The following is a 17,225-nucleotide window of genomic DNA, read 5'->3' as shown; positions in this document are numbered from 1 at the left end:
GACTACTGGTTGGCCAGGGCCACCAAACAAAGTACCACAGACCAGGTGGCTTGCAGGACAGACAGACACGTACTGTGTCACAGTTCCAGAGGTCAGAGTCTCAGCAGGGAGGGCTCTTCCCAGCCTCTCCTTGGCAGCCTCCAGCACCTTCTTGCTGAGCCCTCACATGGCCTCACCTGTGCAGGAGGCCCACCCCTGGGGTCACGGTGCCCAAATTTCCTCTTCTTGTAAGAAGACACTTAGACTGGATTAGGGCCACCCCAGCAGTCTCATTTGAGCTTAAATCCTCTTTCCAGCTGCACGCAAACGCGTGTGCACACACACACATACACACACACAGTCACATTCTGAAGTCCTGAGGGTTAGGGGTTCAACACAAGAATGGAGGGGACGGGGCTCTGCCCATAACAATGACTTTTTAGAAATTACTTATCTTTTACCATCGAGTTTTACAGATGCAATTAATTAAGCTGGTATACTGGAGTAAGATGGACCCTTCATCCTACATGACTGGTGTCCTTGTAGGAGGAGATGCAGTGACACCCAAGAGAAGGCCATGTGCCAACAGAAGAGACCGGAAATGATACAGAAGCAAGTCACAGGATGCCAAAGGCCCCTGAAACCAGAGTTAGGAGAGGCCAAAGATTCCACACAGAATCTCAGAACGAACCAAACCTGCTGGCACTCGATTTTGGACTTCTGCCCTCCAGAATAAAGAGAAGGTAAATGTCTGATGTTTTAAGTCACCCCAGTTTGTGGTCCTTTGTTGGGGCTAAAAGTAGGGCTTGGGAGGTGCACATTAGACAGTTTCATGGGCATGGAAGTTTCAGAGCCCTGAAGCCACTTGGCAACATACAGAAAACCTTAATTGAAATTATTACTCCCTAATAAAATTCAAAAATTGACTCTAGACACAGCCTGGCAGAGGGATTAGCAGCACTGGTCCTGAGGGGGACTGCCTGAGTTCAGACCCTTGCTGGGCAGCTTACCTTGACCAAATCATACCCTCCAAGACTCCGTTTTCCTCCTCCATTAAAAGGGTGTGATAAACTGGGCGCTGTGGAACACACCTATAATCCCCAAAGTTCAGGAGGCTGAGGCAGGAGGATCCCAAGTCAAAGCCATTCTCAGCAAAAGCAAGGTGCTAAACGACTCAGTGAGACCCTATCTATAAAAAAACATAAAATAGGGCTGAGGATATGGCACAGTGGTCGAGTGTCCCTGAGTTCAATCCCCAGTACACCCCCCCCCAAAAAAAAAGTGGTGATAGTTAAAACATTACAAAAAAATTTTGTACATTACAAAAAATCACACGAGGTGATATTTATAAAGCACTACATGCCTGGCCCAGAGTCCAAGCTATAGAAGGTGTAAGATGGCCTTGGGCCTGAGCTTAAGCAACTCCATTTTAAAACTCCAGTTTGAAACCTGCAGTCTCACCAGGCACACCTACTGAGCCCTCCAGCATGGCCCTCAGGCACAAACAAGTCACTTCTCCCCACCCTGACAAGCTCAGAGTGAAATCAATGTCATGTAGTCCTCGGCCTGATAAGGGGGAGAGGCAAGAAAATCAGGGTGGGGACCACCAGACCAGATGCTTTCACCCCAGGACAAATGTCACTGAGAAATCTGGTAGCAACTGATAGGGATTGAAAGGGTGGACAGAAGTCTCAAAATTTAGTACAAATAATGGAGCAAATGAACAGACATTCAGCCAGCCGACACTGATGCCCTCACGCTGGAGCGCCTGATGAGGACCTGGACTGACCTCCCAACACTTTTCATGTTTGCCTGATCCTCTGTGTAGTCCTCACTGCTCTCAAACTCTACAGCAGCCTCTTGACTCTGGGGAGAAAAGGACTTTCTCCCTACAACCCTCTCCTCAACTGACCATCAGCTCCACCCCAGGAGAAGCCTGCCTTGGTTCCTGATCTGATCACTGCGGTCTGAGTGAGTGTGCATCTGCTGGACTTAAAGCCTAAGGCTTGAGACTTTTGATCTAACACTTGAGTTTCGCATGCAGAGGGTTAGGGTTAGGGTTATCATGAGCCTGTCATGATTAAAGATATGTTTGCAGTGCTTAGAATCAACCTAGAATTGTTTGCTGTGAATTGATTGTATCTATTGCAGTGTCTAGCATTAAGGATTGTCATTTTCTTGATTAAGAACCTATAGAGTGAAAGTGTATTGAATGATGTAAGTGAATAAAACATTGAAAAGGTGAGAAGTCTGGACATTTTTTATTTCTCCCCCTCGATTGCATAAGTCGCACCCTTTGCCCATGGTGACAGAAAGGTCTGGTCAATTCTAACCAAGAGTCATGGCACCAAGGGATGCTCCTCTCTGTTGCATGTGATATTCCGAGAAATCTTGGGTCAGCCCTCCCTGATCTGAGACTGATCACATGCATCTCCAAAATTCCCCACAGTTCCAGGAAGAGAAGAGCAAAAAGGGGAAATTTAATAACACCAAGGAAATAGTCTTAAATTATTAAAACCCCAAGCTTATACCTGGTTGCTACAGCAAGGGGAAAATATTTTCAAGAAAACCTAATTTAAAAAACCCACTTGAAGAATCAACTGGAACTGACAGGCAGAAACAGACAAGGAGACTATGCCAACTGGGGGACACCAGGGACAGCAGCGGGGACAGCAGCGGGTTAAGGTCACATGGTCACCACAGCCCACGGCAACCTGGTAAACAGAACAAAAAAAAATTGTGGTCAAATAAATTCTAAAATTTTCACAACAGCACTAAAAAAACCAACAAATGGCTTGTGGCTCACAGTTTGAAAATCACAGACATAACCACTGCAAAGCCCTCCTTGCCTCATGTTTCCAAAAAAAAATGTGGGGGGAGTGGGGGAATTGAACTCAGGGACATTCAACCACTGAGCCATATCCCCAGTCCTATTTTGTATTTAGAGACAGCATCTCACTGAGTTGCTTAGCACCTCGCTTTTGCTGAGGCTGGCTTTGACCCTCCTGCCTCAGCCTCCCAAGCAGCTGGAATTACAGATGTGTGCCACCACACCTGGCTCAAAAATATTTTAAATTTAGGGCTGGGGATGTGGCTCAAGCGGTAGCGCACTCGCCTGGCATGCATGCAGCCCGGGTTCGATCCTCAGCACCACATACAAACAAAGATGTTGTGTCCGCCGAAAACTAAAAAATAAATATTAAAAAGTTCTCTCTCTCTCTCTCTCTCTCTCTTTAAAAAAAAAGTTATTAAAAAAATATTTTAAATTTAGAAACTAAATTTTTAAGACCTTCTTTTCTTTTCCAAAGTCAATGACAATCTTTTCCAAACATAGGGAAAACCAGAATATTCTACAACAAATCACTTGCAACTAGACATTAAAAACTGAAAAATCAGTTTTGAGAGGGCTAACAGCAAACTGCTAAAGTCAATCAAGTTTAACATCTGCTCATTTTTAGCATCATTCTTAGCTTCTAGAAAGCCATTTATCTTGTTTAATAGATATTTATACATGTGCCATATGTGTTCCATACATACACAAATGCCAAGCATCAGGCATTATTTTCAACACTTTACACATATTAATTTATTTAATTTTCACAAAGACCCTAGGAGATAAACTATATTACACCCATTTTACTAGTGAGGAAACTGAGACCCAGAGAAGCCACTTGACCAAAGTTAAGAGCTGGAATTCAAGTGTGGACAACTGAACTTCAGGCTCCTATACATTACACCACGCTGCTTTAATTGGTCTCAATCAATTTGCTCAGATACCCACATTAATTTTGTATTTCGTTGTTCTTGTTGGCTTTGGGGCCACAGAGGGACATTTAAGGATAAGGGTAGAGAGAATCACTCCAAAAGCTGCTCAGATCCCACCACATGCCTGCCCAGAGTCCTCCTCTCAACCCACCCTCAATGCAACTGTTCCCACCTAAGAGGTGAAATTGAAACCAGACTGAGGAATGACTGCACCAAGATATTTTCCCCAAAACATAATGCAAATCCAGGAGTAAAGAAAGTGAAAGCCATTTTCAACTGAAAAGGCAATTATCCAACCAAACTGGTTTAACAAGCAAATTTGCATATTCTAGGTGCTGCTGGTAGGGTTCTAAAGGTAAGCCACCAGCTCCTCAGGCCAGGAATGCCACTGCGAAAATACTAAATTACAAGGAAGGGAGAAAGTAACAAACTTCAGTTTGACTTTTGATGCAATCTGTCCCCAAGTCCTCTAGGCCTCGGACCTGCAAAGTCCATGCTCAGGGGTCACTGCGGTGCAATTGACTGCCCTCTCTCTGCAAGCAGCAGTCCTCCAGGAGCCCACGGCTGGGTGGAACCACAGGACAAAGCCGACTTTGTTTTAATGGAGAGCCTTTTAAGAGTTGTGGAGACGGAGAGCAAGATAAGCACTTTATTTCTTGTTTCCAACTCTCATTATTTCTACCCCACGTGTACACAGCAGCTTCCAGACCCACTTTGAGGTTCCAACAGGATAGCAGGCAGCAGGGCTGGTTTGGAAACTGCCAAAGGGCATCTGCAGGTTTCCTACCTATGGCTACACTCTGAGGAATGCCCAAGATTGCTATGCCCTTGATCAAAAACCCTTCCTCAACCTGGTTCCCCACCCTTTCCCTTACTTCGCTATCTAGCTATGGCCAGCTTTCAAAAATCATCACCTACACTCCTCACATGCACCCGGTTTTCCTGGAATGCGCCTGATCTTTTGTTGATCTAGAAAAATTCCAAGCGTCCTCTGAGCCCAAGTGGAAACCACCTTCCTGACCCCCAGGTGGAGTCACCTACTCTGCTGCATATGAACACATGGCACAGTGGTTCCGTGTGGTCCTCAGACCAGCAGCATGAACTCCACCCCAGACCCACTGAATGACATCGCTGGGAGTGGACCAGCAAAGTGTGCTTGAGCACACTCTCCAGGTGGGGTCCTGCTCATGCTCAAAGTTGATGCCCACTGCAACAGCCACACTCAGGACGGGACCCCTGCCTCCCCAGGAGTCTGTTCCTGCAAGCCCCTCAAGAGCCTGACGCAAGTTAGGCACTCTGTAAACACGCTTGTGGAGTTAACTTAATGCACCCCTCTAGAACTGGAAAGGGCGGTGTGAAATTAGCAACTTTACAGGCTCCAACCCTCCCCAGCCCTGTCCAGGCACGCAAAGGAAGCAGCACCCAGGAGTTCTGCAGAATGAAAGTATCAGAATTTCCATGGAGGAAGCAATTCAAAAAGCATGTGTGTGTGTGTGTGGCTCCAGTTCATGGCCTAAGGGATGGATGGAAGATTCCCAAATCCCGGGAACATAGTGGGAATGACAATGATGGATGCCCCAGAAGGGGCTTTCCCTGGTTCCATGGGGACAGCGGAGTTGAACCACTCCCAGAAACTCCCCAAGAAGAAATTTTTCTAGGAGCAATGAACCCACAATATCTAGCATGATGTCCTCTCTCCTCATCAGAGTCACTCATTCTAAATCCCAACTCTATAGAACACGCTGCTGGTGCCATACAAGCCGATCCATCCAAGAAAAGAAGACAAGGAAGACATAGATAAGGAGGAGGAAGAGAAGAAGGGAAAAAAGACAAAAGGACCTTAAAATAAACCTGAATATCAGGGCAACATAATGCAAAATGCTTAGAAATTAAGTAAGTCAGTACTGGGCTTCTCTTTTGACTACACTAGTGCCAGGGGCCCAGCCATAATTCTGATGCCAGACCATCATCATTCCCGGCTCCAGGGAGGACCCCTTCTGAGGCACCCATCATGTCATTCCCACTATGTTCCACGGGAGCTCAAGCGATCTGTGTAAAGAACTTTAAAACAATCCTGAAACATAAAAAAAGCATCAGGACACAATGCTATTAGAGTCAGCCCTCCATATCCTTGAGCCCTGAATCCTCAGAATCAACCAACCATGGATAGAAAATATTCAGGGAAAAAAGCTACCTCTGTAATGAACATGTTCAGACTTTTTTCCTTGTCGTTGCTTCCCTAAGCAATACGGTACAGCAGCTACTCACAGAGCGTTAGGTACTATATGTGACCTAGAGGTGAAGTAAGGTGTGTGGGAGGACGTGCAGAGGTTCTAAGCAAACACTCCGCCACTTCATGTAAGGGGCTTGAACATCTGCAGACTTTGTCTCTCCAGGGGTACTGATGCCCATCTCCTACGGATACAGAGGGACAACTGTACCATTTCTACTCACTGTGGACACTAAAACATGTCACCTCAAAGTGTCCCCAGCTCTAGTGGGGGAGGCAGACAGCGGTTTCACACAGATAAAAGGGAAGAAGCCAGAGGTGGTGAAACAACCTGTAATCCAGCTCCTGGGCGGGGGGGGGATGCAAATTCAAAGCCAAAGCCAATCTGGGCAATTTAGCAAGACCTGGTTCAAAAAAAGAGGAAAGAGAGAGAACACACAGAGAAAACATGGGAGAGATGTGACCTGAGAGGCAGACACGGAGCCAGGCAGCCACAGGCCTCCATGCTGGTGCAGGGAGTCAGAATATGTCCCCAAAATATGCCACTTGGGCATAAGGATATTTAGAGTTACAGACATTAAGACAGCAGGTACAAGAAGGGTGCTCTGACCTTCCCTGTCTTCCCAAAAGCAAGAAATGAAACTCCACAAAGAAGTTGCCCTCTGTATCAGGAGGAAGGATGCAGCTATATTAGAAACTGGGAATTGACGCCAACAGAAATGTGCATAAACCTCGTTAAACTCCCCCTTGTCTTCCTCGGCCTGGCCCCACGACGAACTGCCCTAGTGCAAACCCCTTTGCCTCGCCGTGCTTTTCCTGTTCACTGCTCTTTGTTCAAGCTAGTATAAGGTCATGCACCCCAAACCACACTTCAGTGAAGGACAACAAGCTGTGGTCCCAAAGGATCACAATGGAGTTGAAAACTTGCTATGACCTGGTATTTTTACTGGACCTTTTCTAACGCTGGTTACATTTAGATGCACAAATGCCACTGTGTTACGACTGCCTGCAGAACTGGACACAGTGACATGCTGTATAAGTCTGTCCCCCAGGAACAACAGGCTATAGCACGAAGCCTGGGTGCATAGCAGGCTGTGTCGTCTACGTTCATGATGTCTGCACATCACCAAACTCACCTCACATTTCTCTGAATGGACCCCCCTTGGGCTGTAGCTCAGTGACAGAGAGTGCACCCAGCCTTCCAGAGGCCTTGTGTTCAATCCCCACCATTAAAAAAAAAAAAAATGCATTCCCTTTATTAAATGATGCACAACTGTATAAGCTTTCAGTCCTCGTTGTTTCTTTGGGTCCTCATTTTTCTCATGAGGGCTCTCAAGTACATGGGAAAATTAGTAAATAAAATCGGCCTGCATTTTTCCTGTTAATCCATCTTTCAGTAGTCTAATTTATCGGGCCCCAGCAGAAAATCTAAGATGGGTCGAGGGAAAAGATTTTGCCCTCTGTGCACCCCAGGCAGCTGGGAGAGGCAAAGGATGGATTCCCGCCCCGCTCCTGCCCAGAGCTTTGGGTGAGTGTATGGCCCTTGCCAATTCCTTGACTTGGGGCCGGTGGCACTGATTGTGGACATCTGGCCTCAGAACTGGGAAGAATAAATTGGTGTTATTTTAAGCAACCAAACTTGTGGCTTAGGAAACTAATACCCTCATTAATCACTTCCTTTGTTTTTCTCAATAACAATGCACACGAGCCAGTTATTATCCCCATTGTGCAGACCAGGAAACTTGAACGTCTGGGAGGAGCAGCACGCTCAGTCACAGGCATGGGGCAGAGCCAGGTACAGACCACATCAATCTGATCTCCCCAACATAACTTGCTGGCTCCAGTGAACTGACATATGGGTTGCTTGGCCTTTAGGGATAATCAGGGAAGTAGTCACCCTGGTAACATTGTTTTTATGAAAAGTGTACTCAAAGGAAGTTTAGGACCACACTATTCATGGGAGAGAAGGTTGGGATCATCCCACCAAGACTGTTTTTCCACTTAGAAATCAAAGCAATGAAATTCTTTAAAGGAATTGAGTTGCACAGTCACCCACAGATGGTCTGTATCCTACCCTCTGGGAATTTGGTATCTACAGAAAAGTTGTGCTGGTAAATAAGGTATCTTTCATTCCATAATAAACCCAGAGCCTGCAGGAGAGTATTCATGTGCATGAATACTGGTGTCCCCAGTAAAGGGCTGCTATTTCCCAATCATCTGGGTTGCTAAGAAGAATTCTGAGTAGTGGGAGTGATCACTAAACATGTCGCCCATTCGGTGAGTTTGAAATATACCTCTACACTGTGCTCCATGATAGTTGGTGGCAAATACAGAATACTATATACTAAACATCTGTGTATAGACCATGACTACATTCGTGGAAACAAAAGAGAAAAATACAGAGGCAACACTGGAGAGCTATCCTAGCATGTCAAATATAAAGGAAAAGATACCCAACATCACTAATCACTAGGGAAATGCAAATCAAAACCACAATGAGATACCACTTGAGGCCCACGAGGACAGCCACCATCAAAACACAGAAAATAGTGAGGGCAGCAAGGGAACGTGGCAGTTTGGGCTCTTGCACCATCGCTGATGGGAACATCCACTGGTGCAGCTGCAGTGGAAGAGGGAGTGGTGGTTCATCAAGAAATTAGACATGGGATTCCCACATAGTCCAGTAATCCCACTTCTGGGTATACTCCAAAACAGACATGGCTACACCTGTGTCCACAGCAGCATGGTTCACAGTAAGCCAAAGGATGGATGTCACCCAAGTGTCCATTTAGGGACAAATGTGGCATCTACATACAATGGAACGTTATTCAGCCCTAGAAAGGAAGAAGATCTTGACAGGCAGACATTAAGGCTTTTCGCTGGGTGAAACCAGCCAGTCACAGATGGCCAACGCTGTTTGACTCCACACATAGACTAGCCAGACTCAGGAGACGTGAAACCCAATGGGGCTGCTGCGGCAGGGGGAGGGAGAAACAGGGAGTGAGTGTCAGGGGTTTTTTCTTGGGAAAAAAAAATTTTGGAGATGATCGGTGGTGCTGGCTACATTGTTAGTGTTCTGGATGCCACTAACCTGACACTGAAAAATGGTTAAATGGTACATTTTATATTTCACTATAATAAAAAAAAAATCACATATACCAACAATAGCTATTTAAGAATAATGGGTGTATGGTTGAGGTGTTCATTTTCCTTCTTTTGAGTCCTAAACTTTTTATTCATGAAATTTCTCTTTTAAAAAGGTGGGGTACGGGGGGGGGGGGGGTGGGCATGTGTGGTATTGAGTACCAAAAGGAAAACGCATGCAGTCCTTGGGCAAGCCAACTCCTTTAGGACGCCCCACTTGAGGGAGCAGTGGGCTTCCCGCAATACTCCTGTAATATGAATTATCACGAAGCAAAAATCCAATTCCCTCTCTGTGTTTATGAAAGTCATTCCTTTCAGACAGCTGAAGCAACAAAGCCAGCCGAAAGCACTTCCCGCCGTCTGATTGGAGATTTATGTTGCATATAAACATAAAGAAGCATTATGTAATATAAGCTGTGGGCCGGGAGGCTTGGAATCCAAGACCCAATTCAAGACCTTCTTTGCCCTCCAATTCCCAGCAATGAACCAATTAAAAACTCCCCAGGCTTCTGCCACCTTGTCTGAAAGGTGAAGAAACACCTGCTACATAAGGTAACAGTAAATCCTGAAAAGGGCTCACATCTTACGAGTGTCAAGGGCTCAGCCACAGCACGTGTGAAAGAACACAGCCCGCCAAGGAGGAGTGTGAGCCTGCTTTCGTTCCATTTGTACACACACTCATATGGCAAGTGATTTTATGCCTCCATATTCCTCAACTAACTCCTTAACAAAAAGGGCTGATAGTATTACTTTTTTTTTTAATGTAGCTGGGGATAGAACCAGGGTCTCACACATGCTAGGCTGCTAGGCGAGCGCTTGACCACTGAGCTACACCCCCCAGCCCGAAACTTAACTCTTAATGACCTCAGCTCCATCACCTACACTAAAAATGAAAACCTCATCCTGAAATTCCTAATGAGATTGGTTTTCTATTTTACAGTCAGATAACTGGAAATGACAAAAGAATTGGCAAAATGTCAAGCTGGAAGTCTGTATTTAAATTTTTAAAAGGCCCAGACACTCAGGAGGCTGAGGCAGAAGGATAGCATGTGAGCAAGACTCTCAGCAACTGAGGGAAACCCTGTTTCAAAATAAAAAAGGATTGATGTTGTAGCTCAACTATGAAGCGCCCCTGGGTTCAATCCCCAGCATGTACATACACATGTACCTACATAAACACATAAATTAGAAAAGATTCTAGAGTTTCTCTTAAAGATCATGTTCTAGAGATCCAGAAAACCTATGGCTCAGCACTCACTAGCTGTCTTACTTTACTCAAATTCCTTAATCTCTCTGAGCCTTGGTTTTCCCATCACAAATGATGATGTGAAGGAGACACGCACAATTGGGCCTCTCTAAGAAGCAAAGCACAGCCATAACTATAATGGTTTAAAAATTATTAATCACGTCCCCAACCATGAAATTATTAAACACTCTTGCATAGGTTCTGGGTGTCCGATTTCCCATCAGCAGTGAGCTGGACCACAATTTCTCCAAAAGGCTACTTCCAGCACAAATGTGCCTCCACATTTGAAAGGCTCATTCTTTTCCACCGAAGCAGTTCTTTGCAAATAATTTCATCCAAATGGAATCATTAGCAATAACATATCAGGAGTTGAAAATAATGATGACTAGGAAGTTTCTTTCGATTGAACCAATTTAGACAACAAATTAAAATACTGCTTTCCCATTCTGGCAACATGACCCAGTACCTCAAGGTGACAAGATTTTCAGCTACAACTACAAATTCTGTCATTTAAATTTAGGAGCAATACCTATAATTCACCTCCCAGCTGTAAAATGAATTTTAGCACATTCTCAATCATTCTCAATGTACCAGCGTCATTCATGACTTTAAACAGCTTTGTCATGGCAACCCAACACCATGTTTTCGGAGGGGGCTTTCTGGGGTTTTTGTTTTTGTTTTTGCAGAGCAGGAGATTGAAACCAGAGCCTCACACATGCTAGGCAAGCGCTCTACCACTGAGTTACACCCCCAGTCCTCATAAAACCATGTTTTTAAGCAGCAGTAATTCCTTTTCAAAATGGGGGGATTTTTCTTTGCAACTTTTCACAGGCTACAAAAGGTACCTGCAAAGAGAGGTGAAGTCAAAACAAAATAGGTAAGTTATATTTATTTTCCCTTTACAAATGGCATCAAAGAAGAGAACGACAGCACCAAGACATAAAAAGGAGTGCCCTAAATAAAACTTTACTAGGTGTAATTTTCACTAAGTATAGCTTAATGAACTGAATAGTTACATAGTTCAATGCTTTACAGGAAAATCCGAAATAGCACAATTGAGAGAACATACACTTTTATAAAAGCAGCAGAAACCTTGACTGAAGGCAAGTCAAATGAGCCTTCCAGTTAAGACTCCTAAGAAGATATCTGGGCTTAGAAAATAAGAAAGAAATATTATTATTTCAGAACAACGGCTGGGGACTACTGGATGAGTCTGGGCAGTCTCAAGCACGGCGAGGCTCCAGCTGGCCCTCACGGATCTGTGTCAATCTCTTTACCCTGAATCTCAGTTTGCTCATCAAACTGAAATGAGCAATGCAGACTGCTTACCCCCCAGGCACCATAATTCCCAATGCTCAGGTGAAAAAGGAGAGACTCGGGATCCAGCCCCACAGCTACAGAATCCCAGAGGTGGGACTCAGAAGTCCATTTCCCTGCTGGCTGGCAACCCACATTTGCAGGTTTGGGTCCTGAGAGCTTTGAAACAGGAAGTAGAAAAATCTAAAGAGAAATCAAAAGAAATCATGAGAGTTTACTCTCCACCAAGGTAATAAAGCACAAGCGCTAAAGTGTATTGAGCCTATGATATGCCCAAGTGTTTAATATCCATTTTATCATTAGTGCTCCTAGAGCGAGATAATTGGAGCAAAGACTTACACAGTGCTTAGTGTGCGCCTCACATTCTCAGCCTTTGTCATACAGGAGTCACTTATTCCTTCTAAGGTCCTGAGGAGATGAGTACAGTGGGTTGAACATGACTTATCCAAAAAAAACTTGGAATTCAAAACTTTTTGAGCTTGGATTTCTCAGCACTTCAGATCTCTGGTTTTCAGATCAGGGATGCTCAGCTATAAAGTTTCTGCAAATATTCCAAAACCCAACAGAGTTGGAAGTATTTTCAGTCCCAAGCATTTCAGATAAGAGGCACTCAACATATTTACATCCTCACTTTACAAATAGGCAACTTAGGCACAGAGTCAAATGACTTTCCCAGACAGCTAGCCATGGTGGGCCACGATTTAAATCTGGAATTCGATAACCCTTGCTGTTAATCCCTGCGTCCCACTTTCCATATGAAGAAATTAAATGAGAGGGTGAGATGTCAAATTCTTCACCCAAATGAGCACAACTTGTGCTCCTAGTAGGCCTCATCTCTTCACCTGGGCACACACAGCCTGGTTGGCAGAGATGCCACCCGCAGAGGAGCACTGGGCCCCCAAGCCCAGTATGAGCACACAGGCTCAGATCTAGGTCCTCCCAGAGGAAACTGAGAAGGAAAGGAGGAGAAGCACATGACTAGGGAAGTGGAGAATAGGTGGCCCAACCTAGAGAGGGCAAAGGCTGCATCACCTGTGACTGCTGGCTGATGAATGGATGCACGGTAGAAACTTCTAGAACCTTCTGGTTTATGTGACTATGTTGTCTGTGGTAAAGGGCTCCACAAGATGAGTTTGTCTGGCAAATTAATGACCTTCTAAACTTCTTACATCAATCTGAATAGAGCAAGAAATGCCCAGCAAATCACTCGGCAAACAAGACCCACAAGGAAACTCCTTTCTACTCCAAGACGACATGCTACTGCTTCCCCTGCTCACAGGTCCCCATGTCCACAGGAGGGAATCCTTCCAGTGAGTCTGGGGTCACAGAGACCAACACGGACTTGACCTTCATGGCCTGTTTATGGGAAGCTCGTGACCTCTGTTTCTTGACTCCTCTCAAACTTCCAAGAATGCCAAAGAAGTCTGGGCCATCACTGGGGAACAGACACCTGAGAGCCTGGGCTCCAAGGTTGAGAACCAGTTTTATCCAGTCACCCAGGCAGCACAGCGGCTGGAATCTAGAAGCTCAGCACACCCACAGACCCTCCAAAACGCCCCAGGTGCCCAGCCTCTGTTAACCCAGTGGCTGGGCTCCCTTCCCTGATCTTTACTAAATCTAGTCACCATGAGCAGCAGGTCTTCCTCATGCTGACAAACTGACATCTTCTAGAAAGCAGTTGTGGGTAAAGGAAAACCAGGTTATTAGAGTCTTTAAAAGGCCCAAAGATTCTAATACCAACATCTATTACAATGAATACTGGGAAGTTCTAAAGATAAAGGGTCTTTATTGCTGGCATAAGTAATTTAAACTACAGACGACCAATTATTTAAACAACAAGCATTTACTGAATACCTACTAAGATCAAAACAAAGATGAATAAGACATTGAATGAATTTGTGGACCTCATGGGCATTTTTGCCACCGTACCTTGTGCCCTGATGGATCACTAAACTCAGCAAGGACACTCCAGCTCTCACCATTTAGTTCTGAAGTGAAGGGATGGGGCTAAAATCACCATCTATCAGCCACCTGCCCCACCCCGTGCCACTCTGCAATTATCACAAAAATCCTAGAATAGAGAGAGAATCTTAGAGGTCACCAGGTCCAATACAACCCCAGACTCTCCACCATGACTCTCATCCCCCAGTCTCTACCCTCCTGGGCCACTTGCAACAGTGTCTCCAAGGTCAAGTCCCCAAACCAAGTCCAGCATTATAAATTTTCTCCCAAGGAAACATCTCCTTTGCTCAACCCAAACAGGAACAAAGTAGGGGCTCCATGTCTATTGACTCCAACAGGCTCCACGTCTATGGACTTCGACGTGCTGTTGTTGATATAAGGTCACAGTGTGCATACAGCTAAGATGGGAAGCCCCAGACTAGCATTCCAAGCATCCCAGCAAAGGTGGAGGCTAAAGAGACTTCAGTATTCAAATGCCAGCATTCATTCCTACAGAGAAAAAGGTAACCAGGGAGAATGAGGATTGAAGGGGGGCAGGGGACGGCCAAAAGAGAGATTTCCTCCAGAGAGTAGGCTGCTGAATGAGTGCACTAAATAGCTGACCTCCATTTAAAATACTTATCAAGATAAGAATTCTGTTATATTCGTTGTATCCTTTTAGGAAACAGGAAGAACATAAATCATGGAAATGGAATCCCTCTTTAATCTTTCCAATAGGTATTTGAGTCCTATCATGGTGAAAAGTGAAAATGTAGTCCCCAAACCTGTCCTCAAAAGCCCCCAGTCCTGATGGGTGGGGAGAGAGAACTGATAAAGATAAATCAATTAGAAGACCACAGCCGGTGTGATTATGGTCTGGTGTAAATTCAGAGGATAAGATTTCAGAAGCAGGGGCTGGGGATGTGGCTCAAGCGGTAGCGCACTCGCCTGGAATGCGTGCGGCCCGGGTTTGATCCTCAGCACCACATACAAACAAAGATGTCATGTCCGCTGAAAATTAAAAAATAAATATTAAAAAAATTCTCTCTCTCTCTCTTTAAAAAAAAAAAAAAGATTTCAGAAGCAGGAGGAGGTTAGTCCAGCATGGATGGACTCTTTATTCCTTGACTAAACCCAGACCCTAGCAGAGAAGGAGGCAGTTAACACAAGATCCTCTTGTCTGTCTCTTAAGTGGATCTTTATCAGCAAATGGATTTCCTTTCAGGGAGTTTAAGAACTTGTGGGTCAGGGCTACCTGCCCAGTTCAGGCCAGAAGGAAACAAATTAGGTCATCATTCTTTTCTTTTCCCCAAAATAACTCCCCCATCAAATGCAGAGACACTTCCATCGCAAAGTAGCTGTACTTTGCGTGACAAGTGTTTATCAACTTAAAGTCCATAACCCCTCCACCTGGTGACCTTGTTCCCCCTCCAACTCTGGGAGAGTTTCTCTCCCGCCCCTTCTCTCTCTCGGGGGAGAACCCACAAGAGACTATGTAAAATGCTCACCCAGGGAAGACTCCACACTTCTCGGGCCCCTGCCTTCTTCCCCCATCTTCCCTCACCTTCAAGGACGGTATCAGGCACATTACATCACTTCTTTGTCACCCTCTTTGCTTGAACAAGGACCTACGGTCGCCTTTGTAAACCTCCTGCAAACGTTTATTTACTCTAACATGTCGGAAGGCAATAACTTGGAGTTCAATCCACCTCACCGGAAAACTCATGTGGTTTCATCTGCTTTCTTAGGGTCTGGTGTCACCATTGGCTCCCCAGTTCCTATCTACTGCCCATGCCATCTCCCAGGGCAACTTCATCGGGTAGGTTTCCTGGGGACCCGTGGTGAAAAGTTTTACATAGTTCAGCCTTGATCCAGCTGAAGTTGCCCAAGCAAAGTTCTCTACACCTCTCTCTAACTTTATCGCTGCCACTTTCCAGGTAAAGAAAATGAGGTTGACACCCTAAGATACCATCTCACTCCAGTAAGATTGGCAGCCACTATGAAGTCAAACAACAACAAGTGCTGGAGAGGATGTGGGGAAAAGGGTACACTTGTACATTGCTGGTGGGACTGCAAACTGGTGCGGCCAATCTGGAAATCAGTATGGAGATTCCTGGGAAAGCTAGGAATGGAACCACCATTTGACCCAGCTATTGCCCTTCTTGGACTTTTCCCCGAAGACCTTAAAAGAGCGTACTACAGGGATACTGCTACATCGATGTTCATAGCAGCACAATTCACAATTGCTAGACTGTGGAACCAACCCAGATGCCCTTCAATAGATGAATGGATAAAAAAAATGTGGCATTTATATACCATGGAGTATTACGCAGCACTAAAAAATGACAAAATCATAGAATTTGCAGGGAAATGGATGGCACTAGAGCAGATTATGCTTAGTGAAGCTAGCCAATCCCTAAAAAACAAATACCAAATGTCTTCTTTGATATAATGAGAGCAACTAAGAACAGAGCAGGGAGGAAGAGCAGGAAGAAAAGATTAACATTAAACAGATAGATGAGGTGGGATGGAAAGGGAGAGAAAAGGGAAATTGCATGGTAATGGAGGGAGACCCTCATTGTTATACAAAATTACATATAAGAGGTTGTGAGGGGAATGGGAAAATAAACAAGGAGAGATACGAATTACAGTGGATGGGGTAGAGAGAGAAGATGGGAGGGGAGGGAGGGGGGATGGTAGAGGATAGGAAAGGTAGCAGAATGCAACAGTCACTAGTATGGCAATATGTAAAAACGTGGGTGTGTAACTGATGTGATTCTGCAATCTGTATTTGGGGTAAAATTGGGAGTTCATAACCAACTTGAATCTAATGTATGAAATATGATATGTCAAGAGCTTTATAATGTTTTTAACAACCAATAAAAAAAAAATTAAAAAAAAAAAAAAAAAAGAAAATGAGGTTGAGAAATTAAAGCCCTTAGGCAAGAAGACCCAGTGCCTCAACAGAGAGACAACTCCAAAACACCCTCTCTTCACTCTCCAAGCCACTCTGCCTACCCTGGTGAGTGCAGGTTTTCACACTGACCGCTGGAAGCCTGCTCTCGGTCCGCAGATGTATTGACCTGACTCCGGAGCTTCTAGAAAGAAGCAAGGACATGAAGGTTTATGGAGACGGATAAACCTATGAAGTGTGAGACAACACAAAGAGGGACCATAGGAGCCCCATAGGAGGCACACCTGGAAGCGAGGAGCCTTCTGATCCTCACTGAGCAGTCAGCTGTGCCCACCAGCTGCTCGGCCACTCTTCCCATTGCCAGAACCAACCTCCAAGATCCCGGACCCCTGGCCTGAAAATGGGGTCCAGCAAATGTTTTGGGAGGAGGACACCTTCTTATCTGGTTACAGTAGGACTGGCTCCACTCCCAAGCAACAAATTTAGGGGTTAAAAAAAACAAACAATTCCTATTGATTCTCAGGAATAAGAAACAGGACTTCACAGTCCTGGCTCCAAGTCAATCCCAGCGCCACTGCCTGACACCCCACAGGGCAGCGACCGTGGCTAATTTCTCTCCAGATGGCGGTTTGTACTTTTCCAGGCAGCATCAGCTCCCCGAGCTGCGCCTCACCTTCCTAGGCTCTTTG

General features: G+C 45.2%; 1 protein-coding gene across 5 annotated transcripts in view; it reads right to left on the bottom strand.

The window, feature by feature from the left end:
• Positions 1-17,225, bottom strand: part of Tiam1 (TIAM Rac1 associated GEF 1) — a 366,772-nt gene that overhangs the window by 317,431 nt on the left and 32,116 nt on the right. For 3 of the 5 annotated variants that reach the window (XM_071615093.1, XM_071615094.1, XM_071615092.1), the window contains exon 2: positions 2,568-2,693. The exons of the other annotated variants lie outside the window; for them this stretch is intronic. The gene's annotated coding sequence lies outside the window, so the exon portion shown is untranslated. The remainder of the gene's footprint in view (positions 1-2,567; positions 2,694-17,225) is intronic. 5 annotated transcript variants of the gene reach the window in all.

Source organism: Marmota flaviventris, chromosome 8 (assembly GCF_047511675.1).
Source record: "Marmota flaviventris isolate mMarFla1 chromosome 8, mMarFla1.hap1, whole genome shotgun sequence".
Classification (NCBI taxonomy): domain Eukaryota; kingdom Metazoa; phylum Chordata; class Mammalia; order Rodentia; family Sciuridae; genus Marmota; species Marmota flaviventris.
The sequence above is the reverse complement of the archived record's forward strand: the minus strand, read 5'-3'. Positions and strand labels throughout refer to the sequence as shown.